The 15,650-nt window shown below is 40.2% G+C and overlaps 1 protein-coding gene across 1 annotated transcript in view; it reads left to right on the top strand.

Moving 5' to 3' along the window:
• Positions 1–15,650, top strand: part of LOC134220472 (serine-rich adhesin for platelets) — a 488,621-nt gene that overhangs the window by 396,387 nt on the left and 76,584 nt on the right. The window lies entirely within an intron of this gene.

The following is a 15,650-nucleotide window of genomic DNA, read 5'->3' as shown; positions in this document are numbered from 1 at the left end:
TCGTATCCCAAGTGATACGATGAGGTTAGTGGTGAATATCTACATACCGATCTGTACCGAGTACTGACGAATATTACTAATCAAACTTACGTAGGTAATAAAGGATGGGATAATGAATTCATTAGATCAGAAAAGGATAAACTGATTTTCGCATGAGAAACATATTACAGCGTTGCCAAACGAATTGGCTCTACTAGGTCCGAACATAACCAATCACAAACTAGTCATGCTTGTCGACTGCTGTTTGGCGCGCCAGATTCTCTGCAAGCTGCAGGCAATCTGAGTGGTTGCAGTTGAAACTGCGTTCCATTTCTCCACCGCTTGGCACATCCTCTGAATAAGGGTATCCGGGGTAGTGTCCCGACCGCAATTGTCTAGAATAGCTCTTCTTTCAACGTCAAAACGAGGACATACAAACAGTATGTGCTTTGCAGTTTTATCAACACCTGGGCAGACGGGGCTCTCCGTGTACCCAAACGTGTGGAAGTACTACCGGAAGCAGCCATGGCCTGACAGGAATTGTGTCAGATGGAAGTGAACTTCCCCATGGGGTCTCCCCACCCAGCTCGATATGTTAGGTATCAGCCGGTGGGTCCTACCTTTAGAAGAATTATCCCACTCGCGCTGTCGTCTGGAAACCGAAGATTCCCGATGCGTTCGCGAGCTCCTTTGGTGCCACATAGCTCGGAACACTCCTCGTCTTCCCGGGTGACCAGCCCGACTGGCATCATGCTCGCAATCACGCAGTCTGCATAATGTGATGTCATGCGGCAGGCAGATATCACTCTGAGATAGAAAAAATAGATACGGCAACGTCTGCCAGTAGCCTTGCCATCTACTGACACACACCTTGGAACTGTGGGATATCATCCTCGATAATGCCGCAACAGCAGTCGAAGCCCTGATGCACGCATAGTCGACATGGCTGGCAAAGGTCAGCTTGTCGTTTATTACGACCCCAAGGAGCTTCAAACTCCGCGTTTATGTGATCGCGACTTCACCCACGTGAATCACTGCATGTTGAACCGACTTGCGGTTGTTGCCGATAACCACCTCCGTCTTATATTGAGGGTGCTCCAGGCCTCTAGCGCTCATCCAATCCGCCACCGTGTTAATCGCGTGTGCTGCGGTCAGTTCTATTTCGGGAATGGACTCCCCGTAGACTTCTAAGGGTACGTCATCGGCGTAGCCGACGATCTTAACACTAGGAGGTAACTTTAGCTTCAGAACTCCGTCGTATAGAAGGATCCATAATACCGGGCCCAGTATTGAATCTTGCGGAACTCCTGCGGTAAAACGTACGCTTCTCTGACCGGCATCGGTCTCGTATAGTAGTAGTACACGATTCTGAAAATAGCTTACCGAAATTCGGTACAGGCTTGCGCTGTTGAATGCGTTCTTCATATCAAGTGTCACTAACGCACAGTATCGAATACCTCGCCTTTTTTATTGGATCGATATGTCAGCGGTTTGTACCACCGAGTTAATAGCGTCCAACGTGGACTTATCCTTACGAAACCCGAACTGATTTCTTGACAGGCCGTCCGTACCCTCTGAGTACGGGTCAGCCTGTTGAGGATGATCCTCTCTAGCAACATGGCCGTCGTATCTATAAGACAGATTGGTTTATGCCTGTCGCCTGGAGGCTTCACGGTCTTCAGAAACAGCATCAATTTCTGCCTTTTCCAGCTTTCGGGGAATCTACACTCATCTATACACATGTTCGCGTTCGCTATGATTGCTGCCTTGAGAGCGCTGTTCGAAACTCCATCAGATCCTGGAGCTCTGTTTGATTTTACCACCGCAAGTACCTCTTCTACAGCCTGGCGGAGTATCTTTGTTCGTTGCCGGAGCCACCATTTCGGCCACACTCATATTGCCTTGCGGAGCAAGAGGCCAGGGATTTGTGACTTGGGACAGAAAGAGTACCTTGATAATCCTTGCTAAACCTATCCGGGGACCGTTCGAGGGGGAAGAGCCTCCTTTGGCCTTGGCCATCACTATCCTGTAGGCGTCACTCCTCGGATAGGTTGTAGAAACACGCTCTCTTGCTGCTCTTGATCGCCTAGTTAAGGTCATCATTGAATGCTTAATTTTTTTTTTCTATAACCAATATGATTTTGAAAAAGTATCACAGGTGCGTGCTTACTCGCAATCTACATGCTGATACATTTACAGTTGAACCAAACAACTGTGAACCGAAATACGCCGCTTAAAAGTTACGAAGTGATAATGCCAGAAAGAGACAAAAGATAGGTAAAATAACACGGTGTGTAGTGCTTCCCCGATTTACCCTAAAGGCCAGTTTCGAAGCTCAAAACACTCCACGGCGGTCCGCTCTTTCATTCACGGTGCGGGTACGTTGCATCCTTCGTCTAGCCTTGAGGCAAGTTGATCGAAGGGCTGCAATCTCGGCAATCCACCAGTATATCGGACATCTGCCATTTATCGCCAGGGCTTTCTTCGGCATAGTGGCGTCGCAGGCGCATGATAGGACAGCTACCAACGCATCCCCGCTTAGAGCTTCAGTGTTGGCTTCCCGTTCCAGGGCCGTGGTGAAAACTTCGCTGTCGAAGTGATTGATCATCCACCCATGGACCTGACAGGGAACCCCGCACCTCGGAAGATGCATGCCATTGCTGATCGTAAAGTGAATTGCTAGTTGACCACTATGGGTGTAAGCCTCATCTACCCTCCAGTCCAAGTCTTGTGCCAGGCCAGAACTGACAAACGTTACGGCAATCCATGACTCGATCCCGTTCCTTCTGAACGTGCTAGCGGCACCATCTTTGACTAGCACTGCGTCGAGCTTCGCTATCTCCTCTAGTAACGCTTGAACCCTTCGATTGGTGCAGCGGCTTCCCTACTCCACTGCCCAAGCGTTAAAATCTCCTGCTATGACGACCGACTTACGACCCACTGGTCAAACGATAGCCGATCGATCATCTGGTTGAACTGTTCTAATGGCCACCTTGGTGGGGCATAGCAGGTACAATAGAACATACCATTGATCTTGGCTATCGCGACACCCTCCGCAGAGAAGTGTACCACCTCTTGGATCGGGTACTGCCACGTCGTGCAAATATCCGCCATCCTAGACCCGTCCGTCACCCAATTGCCGTTATCGACAGGGACGTTGTACGAGTCGGACAGGAGGGCGACATCGGTCCTCGACTACAAAACCAACTGCCATCAACAGCTGGGAGTTGCACAGTGGTTAAGATTCAGCTTCACGGCTGCGTCTTGTTTGTCTCCCCGATGGGACAGGAAGATCCACTCATAACGTGGTTACAGGCTTGCTCTTTTCTGGCACAGATGAGACACTTTGGTGCCTTATCGCATTCCTGCGCCTTGTACCCCGACGACACAGGTTCATAAGGGGCTGTCCACAAACCACGTAGACCGAAATTCCACTTTTTCAAACCGCCCCCGTCCCCCCCCTAGTAGACTATCGTAGACTTTTCGGAAACCCCTCCCCCCACCCCTTGAAGTCTACGTGGACTTTTCCAAATTTTACAAAACCTCATATGTGATTGGAAAAATATGGAAATCAACCACCTTTTAAGCAATTCAGCTATTTAATTCTTTAATTTCTATGTAAATGTTACAACAAAATTCGAATTTCAAACATAATAAAATCAAACTGAACAAAATCCAACAAAACAAAAATCAATTTGAAACGAAATCAAATTCAATCCTCTGTCCATAACTCCTGAAATCAAATCTCAAAACCAATTAATTGATTTACTGTCGAATTCAATTTCTCCTAGAGGTGTGACACTTTTGCATTGGCGCGCCACTGATAAAATCTGTCGCGCTCTAACCTGTAATTCTCAATGCCGGTTCAAAATTGTGAAAACCGAAGATTTTTTAGAATTTGGAAACAATTCGAGTTGAAATTACGAGAATGTCAATTCTACATTCCAATAAGTTTTGCGTGGAAATTTCGTAAAATTTCCCAATTGATAACCTGAAAATACTCCAAAGAACTATTCGTGATAATTCCGATGCTTCTCTTGTAAAATCCATGCGATATCCCGCTGAATAATCAGCTGTTGAAATTCCAAGATTTTTTTCTAAATTCCAAAAGCTTCCCTGTTAAAAACCCCGCGTAATGTCCCTTGAAAATTGGGTAATATTAACAGTGGCGTTTCCCTAACCTCAATCTACCTGTGTACTGGGTTTAAATTTGAGGAATAGGTGTGCGGAAATGCACACAATAACTAGATTTTGATTAGTTTAAACGAGTCTGATAATTTTACTTCCCATTTGAGCTGTCAAAATACCATAATTTCCATTTTTTGGGTTAGTGCACAGGTAAAAAGTGAGGTTACGGGACACTACTGAATTTTAAGTTAAAACGGACATTCCAAAATATTTCCCGTGGAAATTGAGAATAGTTTCCTACGGTATTTTTTAATTTCTCCTGCAAATTTGGAGCAATTTCTTTAAGAAATTTGAATAAATCTTATGAGCATTCCAAATAATTTTCTGAATAATTTTCAGTTGAAATTTTTGTGGTAAAAAAAATCGAATAAATTTTCATGAAAACTAAAATGTATTTTTTTACAAAAATTGCTAATTTTTTGTTGTGGAAACTCAAACTGTTTTTGGTGGAAAATTCAAATAATTTCTCGTGGAAGTTTTCAAAAGTTTATTTTGAAATTCCGAAAATTTTCCATCGATAATTCCAAAGAATTTGCATTATAGCTGCCGAAGAAATTTACGAACAATGTTCCACGGGCGTTTCGAATAATTTTGATTATATGTCCAAAGAATTCTTCGCGAAAATTCGGTGACTTCCCAGAAAATCTCTAGTGAATATTCTGAAGGGTTTCTCGCGGAAATTTCGGAAAATTCCCTTTACAAGTTCCAAAGAATATCTTTTGGGCATTCCAAAGACTTGTTCTGGAATATTTCAAAATGTTTCCTTTGAAATAATTAATATTGAGCGTCTTAGGGGAAAATGTTACTAGGTTAAAATACTTCAAACTTCCTTTTACTTCCGCTATATTCACTTCTAGTAGAAAACGAAATACGTATCTGATTATACATAAGTGAATATAGCGGAAGTAAATGGAAGTTTGAAGTATTTTAACCATGTTTCCTTTGTAAAATAAAAAAAAATCCGTAGAAGTACGACATAATTTCCATAGTTTGCAAAGAAGTTCCTGCCGAAAATCAAAAGAAATTCTAGTAGAATCTGCAGTAAAATCCAAGTGAGGACATTGAAAAATTTTCGGAAGTTTTTATGAAATTTTTTGGAGAATTTTTCTGCTGAACACAGAAGAACTTCCTGGTGATATTCATGATAGTTTTGAGCCGTAGTTCAGACTTTTGCTTCAGTAAAAAAGCGAAAAAAACCGAAAATTCTAAAAAAAATCAAGCTAGTGAACTCCATACTATATCGTTAAAAAAAAATAAAATAAAAAAGTCTACGTAGACTTTTGGTATACCCCCCGTCCCCCTTCGTAGACTATCGTAGACTTTTTCGAAACACCTCCCCCCCCCCCTCAAGAGTCTACGTGGTTTATGGACAGCCCCTAACTTCGTCCAGTTGCTTGCACTAGAGGATCACTTCCGCTCCCAACAACCTCACCACGGCGCCGTTACCCAAGACTTCCTGGGCCAGCTTCCTGTAGTGCGCACTAGCTTGCGCTCCGCGTTTCAGAACCAAGATTATTTCACTGGTCTTGGTGCGTCTGACGCTTCGTACGTCCTGATTCAGCGCCGAAAGGTTTTCGGCCGCCCGCATAGATTTAAGGACTTCGGCGTACTTTTCCTTATCAGTTTTCACCAACAAGGCCTCGCCTCTGCCCTTAGCTTACTTTGAGGGTCGAGACTTCCTATTTGCTCTACTGACCAGCTGCCAGGGATTTTCGGTCCCTTGTACCGATGGCACCGGCCGGCTGGTACCCTCTTGCGGCCCGGCGACTTGTGCCTGGTTGGTGCCTTCCGCCTTTTTGGGCCGAGAAGTCGTCTTCTCGGGTCGACGCCTTTGGGGCTTTTCTGCACCTCGATCTGCTCCGTCCAGTTGAAGTTTAGCCTTTATGGTCGCACGTCGTTTGGCTTTGCTTTGAGCTTCTTCGCCGGATTTCTGCTAGAGCAGTTTCGCAGTCTTTCATTCGCCTCTTGGTCTCTAGTCGCTCCTCCAAGGTGGGAGAAGGCATCGGTTTGGACACCGAAACTTTTGATATCGACGGAGCGGTAACACAAGTTTTAGTTTTGTTGACGACTTAGATTATTAATTTTATTGATGCTTACGAGTGATAAACGTTAAGTGGTCTTGTATAAACATGAAACGCGATTCTTGGTGGAACTTTTGAAATCTGTGCGAGAGGTATCACAAGTTTTGCATTTTAGTATAAACTCGAAGTATCACTACCGATGCTTATGAGAATCTGTAGATGAAAACAACAGTTTTTTCTTAATTTACCTTTTTTGCTGGATAGTAATGAAAAGTTATGTAATTCATATCTGTGATGGTAATCAGATCGTTTTTGTTTTTTGCAAATCTGATTAAATTGTTATTATATCATTCAATTAATTATCTTAAAGATAAATCGTCTAGCTCAAACCTTTGTAGGGGTATGTGGCGGGACCATCATCATCATCATCACCTTTGTCGGCATTCTCTCTTCCCACCACCCACCTGATAAACGCATTTCTGTTTCAGTTCCTTACTGATGTTCTGCCTTGCGGTCGCGAACTGATATCATCGAGTTGCTCGGTAACCACCCGCATCCCGGGTAGTGGCCCGCCGAGCGTGCTGATAGGGCTATACCCCATCACTGCTGGGGAGACTCCGGTGCTGCTAGTTGCAACCTCCGTCACTATGCTTTCCGCCTTCCTGGGAGGAGACCTCGCCATGAAGGCCATGCAAGAGTTGACACTTACGTGTTTAAAACCAGATCAGCGCAAGTCAGGAAAGGGCATCTGAGTCTACTCCCACCCAGCAAGCAAAGCTTGGTTGTAGGATTGGACAGCGTGCTACAAGGCCCGCCACGCTTTAAGGGGACGGAAGACAGCCTAGCCATTAGCCCACTCGCCGTTTCGAGTCAATGTCACCGGGTCTGTTAAGAGAGTAGAATGACAGACTGCCAGTCCTCGCTTTCACAATATTACGATATCCAAGACAAGGTCCGTTAACACGCGGCCAGAATGCCATAACCAGGATCCCGCTGGCATTGATCCTGATGTGCCAATTTGCACACCCTGGGCTATTGTGCGCTTTGAGCAGCACACGGTCGCTTTTATAGGGCCTGCTTGCGGACACATGCAGCTTTTTGTACTGCCGTAATCTGAAAAGTGACGTATGCGCCAATTTACAACAAACTAGTTTTCCATTTTTCTGTTAAAGAGCACGATGAATACTATTCGTTAACACCATTTTCGGAAAATAACCATTTTCGATAAAATAAACCAAATAAAATAACACCATTGTCGAAAAATCTTGCATTTTCCTTAGAGAATTCTTAACTCTTTAGCGGTGCTTACCCATGCGCTTAATCCTGGTTTGAGGCCTAAGCGAAAGTGAAGAAATCAGCCTTTGATAAAAAAAAGGCGCAAAATAATTCTTTTTTTTTAACCGTGAATTCATAAGAGTCCTAGAAATCCACGCCACGGCTTTGCCTTTTGACAAAATTATACTGATCTGATTCATATCTGATTACATTTACACTCTGAGCCTGAAGTCGTAAATATGGAATTGGATGAGTTTTGAAATAAAAAATAGGATACTTTTCGTTTTCTGTTAGACATTTCTTACAAAACACTGAAGACCTTTTATAGAAAAAAAAAACTAAATAAGAAATAGAAAAGAATAGAAAATTTATAAATAAAAAAAAATTTACAACATCATAAGTTTTGGAAACAGCTTTATGATTTTGTTCAGCGGCGCAGCCAAAAATTTTAATAGGGTTATGCGCTAATTCGTCCATGGCGCTAGTATCCGTCATATCAAATTCTAAATCACTAAATACTCGCGAATCGTGAACTAACATAATAAACTAATCATCTGGCGAGATAGAAAAAAGTGAACACTACGATCTGCATTCATTTAAATTACATTCCGGTGTTACTTACTTGAAATACACCCAGGTTTTTTTACACGGTTGGAATTCATTAATTTCTCGGGTAACCTGAATTTTCACAGCTTTTTAAATACCCCCTGAATTTTCTTTGATTTTTTGTGAATTTTTTCGTGAGGTTAACTCATTGTTTCATTGATGCTGAAGGTCTTAAACGACTAAAACCAAACCGTGTAAAAAAAAACCTGGGTGTACAGTTAAATTTAACTTTGCGACTGTGACTTTTTGCACAATTTCCTACGTTATCCGTGCGACGAAGGAAAATCCAGTTCGTTCACTGCTGTAGAAGACGCGCAACATCGTCACCAAAATCAACGTAATTCACTGATTTTCACTGCACTTTTTCACATAAATTACTCACTGCGCACTAAATAAAAGCAATGTTTATTGCTCAAGTGAAAAATAATTGTAAAATAACTACCGGAAGGCGTTCAAATTATCTGTTTTTTCAAACTTTAGAGCGTTTGAAATTTATTTTCTTCGTCGCCTTGTTTATAGTCGAAAAACGCGTTGCCAAACTGGCGGTTTGAACTGAAATAATCTTATGTTACACATCTGATAATACATCATGCAGTCAATAAAAGTGGGGTTTTCAATTATTTTCCGCTAGTGTAATAAAAGAAAAGTCTTCCAAATAAATATTTTTCATACACACTCGTCATTCATACTAAAATTTTCTACTATTAAACAAGTTTGAAACAGGAAAAATAATTTCATAATAGAAATTTGTTGGCAGCACTACCCACGTACATGTTAAGCATGTGTGTTAGTTTTTTGACAGACTGAGGCATTTAAGGTGACTCGGGGAGGCACTAAACACCGTGTTATTTCTCCTATCTTTTGTCTCTTTCTAGCATTATCACCTCGCCACTTTGGAGCGGCGTATGTCGGTTTTCAGTTGTTTGATGTAACTGTAAATATATCAGCATGTAGATTGCGAGTAAGCACGCGCCGGTGATACTTTTTCAAAATCATATTTGTTGTAGAAAAAAAATTAAGCATTCAATGATGAAATGATGACGATTTGATGATGGTTTGTGCTTCCCGTGTCACCTTAACTGAATGGCAGCACCATCAAAACCATTTTTGTGCGGTCGAAATGGGATTGCAATATGTAATTTTTGTTAACTGGAACCGAAATAAACTTTCAAATTTGACTTTCAAAATTGATCGAAATGACAGTTATTTTGCATGAAGTTACAGATAAGTCATCCAGTTTTCTAAGAAATGGCTTGAGCTCAGGAACAAAGATTTGCAGTCCTGTTTTAAGTATGGTACATGCTCCTTGTGGTACAGAGAAAGGATACGTAGGTGAACAATTTTCCGATTTCAAGTATGGAACATGCTCTCTGTAGTACAAAAAAACAGCATATGTTCTTGGTCATCCAAGAAATCCCTGGAGTAATGCCTTTTGAACTACACGCGTAACTACAGATCAATTTTCCGGTTTCAAATATGGCTCATGCTCTCTGTAGTACGAAAAACAGAATGTGTTCACAGCATATGTTCTTGGTCGTCCAAGAAATCCCTGGAGTAAGGCCTTTCGATCTTCATGCGTAACTGAAGATCAGTTTTCCGGTTTCAAATATGGTACATGCTCTCTGTAGTACAAAGGACAGAATGCGTTCACAGCATATGTTCATGGTCATCCAAGAAATCTCTGGAGGAAGGCCTTTAGATCTACACGCGTAACTAAAGATCAGTTTTCCGGTTTCAAATATGGTACATGCTCTCTGTAGTACAAAGAACAGAATGCGTTCGCAGCATATGTTCATGGTCATCCAATAAATCCCTGGAGTAAGGCCTTTCGATCTACACGCGTAACTGAAGATCAGTTTTCCGTTTTCAAATATGGTACATGCTCTCTGTTATACAAAGAACAGAATGCGTTCACAGCATATGTTCATGGTCATCCAAGAAATCTCTGGAGTAAGGCCTTTCGATCTACATGCGTAGCTGTAGATCTGTTTTCCGAATTCAAATATGGTACATGCTCTCTGTAGTACAAACAACAGAATGTGTTCTAAGGCAAATGTTCTTGATCACCCAAGAAATCCCTGGAGTAAGGCTATTGATCTACACGCCTAAGGATAGTTTTCCGGTTGCAAATATGGTACATGCTCTCTGTAGTACGAAGAACAAAATGCGTTCACAGCATATGTTCATGGTCATCCAAGAAATCTCTGGAGTAAGGCCTTTCGATCTACACGCGTAACTAAGGATTAGTTTTCCGGTTTCAAATATGGTACATGCTCTCTGTAGTACAAAGAACAGAATGTGTTCTAAGGCAAATGTTCTTGGTCACCCAAGAAATCCCTGGAGTAAGGCCTTTTGATCTACACGCGTAACTAAAGATCAATTTTCCGGTTTCAAATATGGTACATGCTCTCTAAAGTACAAAGAACAGAATGAGTTCACAGCATATGTTCATGGTCATCCAAGAAATCCCCGGGGTAAGGCCTTTTGATCTACACGCGTAACTAAGGATAAATTTTCCGGTTTCAAATATGGTACATGCTCTCTGTAGTACAAAGAACAGAATGCGTTCACAGCATATGTTCTTGGTCATCCAAGAAATCCCTGGAGTAAGGCCTTTCCATCTACACACGTAACTAAAGATTAGTTTTCCGGTTTCAAATATGGTACATGCTTTCTGCAGTACAAAGAACAGAATGCGTTCACAGCATGTGTTCTTGGTCATCCAATTCCTGGAATACGGCCTTTCGATCTAAACGCGGAGCTAAAGATCAATTTTCCGGTTTCAAATATGGTACATGCTCTCTTCATAATAGATACATTACATATTCAGAACAGGCCTTTGGATTGTTGGTTACGCGTGTCGACCTGAAGGTCTTCACTTCAGGTATTTCTTGGATATCCGCGAACGGCTTTCATATGCAGATTCTGTTATATGTACCACAACGGGTACATTACATTTTCAAAACAGGCCTGTAGATCATTGGTTACGCGTGTCGACCTGAAGGCCTTCACTTCCGGAATTTCTTGGATAACCGCAAATATATTCCATACGCAGATTCTATCATATGTCATACCACAATGGGTACATTACATTTACAAAACAGGCCTGTTGATCATTGGCTATGCCTGTAGAACTGATGGCCTTCACTTCAGGGATTTCTTGGATAACCGTGAAGATCTTCCATGTGCAGATTCTATCACATGTACCACAATGCGTACATTACATTTACAAAACAGGCCTGTTGATCATTGGCTATGCCTGTAGAACTGATGGCCTTCACTTCAGGGATCTCTCGGATAACCGTGAAGATCTTCCATACGCACATTATATCATGTGTACCACAACGGGTACATTACATTTACAAAACAGGCCTGCAGATCATTGGTTATGCCTGTAGACCTGATGACCTTCACTTCAGAGATTTCTTGGATAACCGTGAAGATCTTCCATACGCACATTATATCATATGTACCACAACGGGTACATAACATTTACAAAACAGGCCTGTAGATCATTGGTTATGCCTGTAGACCTGATGGCCTTCACTTCAGGGATTTCTTGGATAAGCGTGAAGATCTTCCATATGCAGATTCTAACATATGTACCACAATGGGTACATAACATTTACAAAACAGGCCTGTATATCATTGGTTACGCGTGAAGATCTGAATGCCTCCACTTTAGGTGCTTCTTGGATAACCGCGAACATGCTCCATACACATTTTCTATTCTATGTTTCATAATGTACACATTTCGTATTCAGAACAGGCCAATATTTATTGAATTTATGTTATTTTTATTTAACACGGTATGATACCGCATAAAAAATTAATTTGGTGTACTTGAAGAAATCGCACAACAATACCAACAGATTTATTTGACAGCAATCCATCGAATTTTAGACTGGACGAATGAAAATTCTCATGGACGTAAACAGATTCTCATAAGACAAATTTGAAAAAATTTGAAGGGTGTTTTTGAACTCTAAAATACGTGTTACATACAACTTAGTTAGAGTAAGTAGTTGGGATAGCGTATAAATTAGATTTGAAAACCAAGCACTACCTACTACGACGGGAATTAGCTCACTACCCTAACACACGACTGTACGAGACAGTATGGTTTAAGTTTAAATTTGTTTCGAAATTCCGCGAAACTCTGAGAAATTTCTTTAAAAGCTAGTTTTTTCTATCGAAATTTTTGTAATTTTACGAAACGAAATCAAGAAATTTGATTTCACCATGCTCAAATTCCGCGGAATTTCGTTTCATACCAGCTGATGCTTACTAATGGTTGCATTGCAACATATATGTGACATACCTTGACGTAAGTCCCGTATGAACAACCTTTTCTTTTTCTTGTTGTTATATATAACAATGAATTGGTCTCTGTTGCGCATAACTAAAAAACGGATAGATTTTTTGATTCCTTCAGCAAATTTGTTCATCAACATGTCCGACGGATTTACAGAAAACCCTAAAAAATAAATTGACGAAAGTATCGTGAAAAACCTGATTTTGGTGGTCGATCATAAATAACGACCCATATATCAACTTCTGTAGCAGATAGAACTAAAGTTTATATAACAAAACTTTCTCGAAGATACCAATGATGTATCATCACAATTGAAGGGAAGAGAATTTCCGTCTCACTTTAAGGAAGATTATTCATTTTTTTGAAATGTGGAGCCTAACATACTGAACTTCTCCCAAGTCACTAAACATTAATCAACTTTTCAAGGACAAAACATTTTCGATCACGAATTCGTGGGTTAGAAAACACTGTGCCGAAAACACTTTTCAACTGATCGGTAGAAACGTAAGTGTAGAAATTTCAAATTGCGTATTTGTATCAAATTGTATTTGTATGAAAATCTTCAAGATGGCGCATTTTGACCCCTATGGGTGTGCTACCCGTACTGAAACGTAGTAGGTTGCGCTTCAAAGCAGACGCAAAAAATTTACGTCCGTCATTTTTTCGGACAAATATTTGATCCGATTTTTCAAGAACTAGGAAGTCGCTGTGTCATTTTTCTCGATTTCAAAATTGAGTAATAAAATTATTATGATGATGAAAGTTTTTCTTACACAAAAATTTTTCTACAACCATAGTGTGACAGTGAAAATCCCAAAATAGTGTGGAATAAAAGAATGTTACTACCAATGAAATATTACCGTTAAAAGTTATAGTCAAAGCCTTTGAAATATTTAATATGCGGTGCGAAGAAGATTTGAAGACTTTACCCGAGAGTAGATCGACGCTCACTTCCAACAACCTGACCTTCTTCGTCAAATAAATAAGTAACATCCACAGTAGCAGCGGCAGCACCTACAATAGAATCAGCTTTAGCCGAGCAATGTGTTTCACTTAAGTATCACTTTATTTTTATTCTTTATTAACACTTTTTAATTCGACACCCAGAAAACGCTGTCACTCCAGTTTTCGCCCACCTGTTTTAGGGTTTTCAATTCTCGCGATGGCAATGAAGATTTTTGATTGGGTGTCCTACCCTACGTTGTATCTTATTTTAAAAAATGATCAAATTGTCATATGTCATATGTGGTTTTATCTTGCCAAATAAATCTATTTTTTGTATCACATGAAATAATAAAAATCATATTTAACAAATATAGCAAAAAATGACATGCGTATTACCATCCGTTTATGGAATTTGCTTCTGTTATTATGTTTCTCTATATTTATTCTATTTTCATATACGATAAAAATTATGTTTAACATTATACAGTATAAAAGAAACGTTTGTACCTATACTATAACCCAATAATTGTTTCCAATATGGCTATTATACTAAACATGCAAATTCTTTTTCATATCCATTTATTCTGTTCTCATATCCATTCTTTATATCGATTCTTTTGATTGCTTTTTTAATACGCTATGCCCAGAATGTTTGGCCTGAAAAAATCCTGATCAAGACAGAGAACCCGAATATTAATAATATATATATTTTGAGTGATTCGCCAAATGATGAACGGCTAATTTCTTCGTCTACTGTTGAACACACGTGCATTTTTTATGGGAGTTCATCAAGAGGTGACATTCGACGGATTCCCCTACTTCCTTAAGCTTATTAACGATGAGCTCTCTTTAAAGCTCGAATCGTAGTTGTACACACTGTACAGCTAGTAACGATTTTCGTTAAGCTAAATAGTCCACATAACCATAGGTTATATGTTAATAAAAGAAAACAAATCGTTATTTTTTCGCATATACATTTATTTTGATTATCATTCATTGTTTTATTTTCATGTACATTTCATGCTTGTTATTATGTTTGATACTGCCATCCACTTTTCCCCATCCTTTCAGGTTTCAAGATTTTTTTTCCTTGAACGACTTCGGATATATGGTTCCTCAATCAAGATATTGGTTCATAATGAAATATACCCTCAGGATATTCATCGAAAGGAAATTTGGTGAGCTAATTCCAATATATCTTTTAAACAATTTATACTTGATATTGATTATAAAACCATTATATGATACCATAAATATATAAAATAACCATCAGGGCACCCGATTGAAGCGATTTGGATAGGAAGAGTGGAATCGCCAACTTCCTATTGTTAACATCTCGTGGATAAAGGGCGGGCTCTTCTCCCCATCTATTGGGTCAATCTGAAAACGAGGGCTAGATTGTATTAGTGTATGTGCGAACTTTCTTCTGGAAGGAGACTCTCTATTCATCCAGTGGATTCGCATAAGCGTCTTTACTTATGGAACCACCCCACCCATTTTTGGCCCTTCATACAGGAGTTTGGTAAAATACATACAATAGTATAATCATGATCAAATCGTTTGTCAGATATGGCCAGTGCTATCGGCAGGTGCCTTGCTACAATAGATGGTAGTATCATCATCATCATCATCATCATCTATGGGTGTGCTACCCGTACTTCCTCTACATCAATACAAGTGTGGATTGTGGAAACTGAACATATTTCTCATTTTCTTCAAAACAGTGTATACAATAGGGTGTCCCAAAAAAAAAATCGATGTTCGAAAAGCTCAACCCTGAAATGAAAGATATACCTGTCTGGATAATTTTTGTAGAACAAACCGAATTTCTAAAAAATCGTTTAGAGGTCGTACCAGAATTAGATGACCTTACGAGTACATATTTTAGTTGTACAAGATTTACAGGAATAACATATTTTGTTCAAATATACAATATTCTGTAATATGCAATATGAACTAAAAACAAATGTTTCAATAATACTGCGGCTCGCTTCAACAGCTCAAAATTGCTGTGCGGCCCTTGATACTAAGCACCACTGCCCTACTTCAATACAAGTGTGGAAACTGAACATATTTCTCCAAAACAGTGTATTCAATGAAATACAGTCATATCTTCTACAATTGTTATTTCATCTTAGAGGTTTCATACAAAACGATTTCCTGACCGTGAAATGGCCTATTTCACGTTCGTTTTGCGTGAATATTCCCTTGGAATCATTTAACTTCCACAAAACCAGTATCAATCATACAACATCCAGCCATCACACCTTACACGTGAATCTCCAGCTGAAAAGATGCACACTTTTTCGCGGAACAACATC

Source organism: Armigeres subalbatus, chromosome 3 (assembly GCF_024139115.2).
Source record: "Armigeres subalbatus isolate Guangzhou_Male chromosome 3, GZ_Asu_2, whole genome shotgun sequence".
In the NCBI taxonomy this organism is placed as follows: domain Eukaryota; kingdom Metazoa; phylum Arthropoda; class Insecta; order Diptera; family Culicidae; genus Armigeres; species Armigeres subalbatus.
This window is presented reverse-complemented; position numbering and strand designations above follow the sequence as displayed.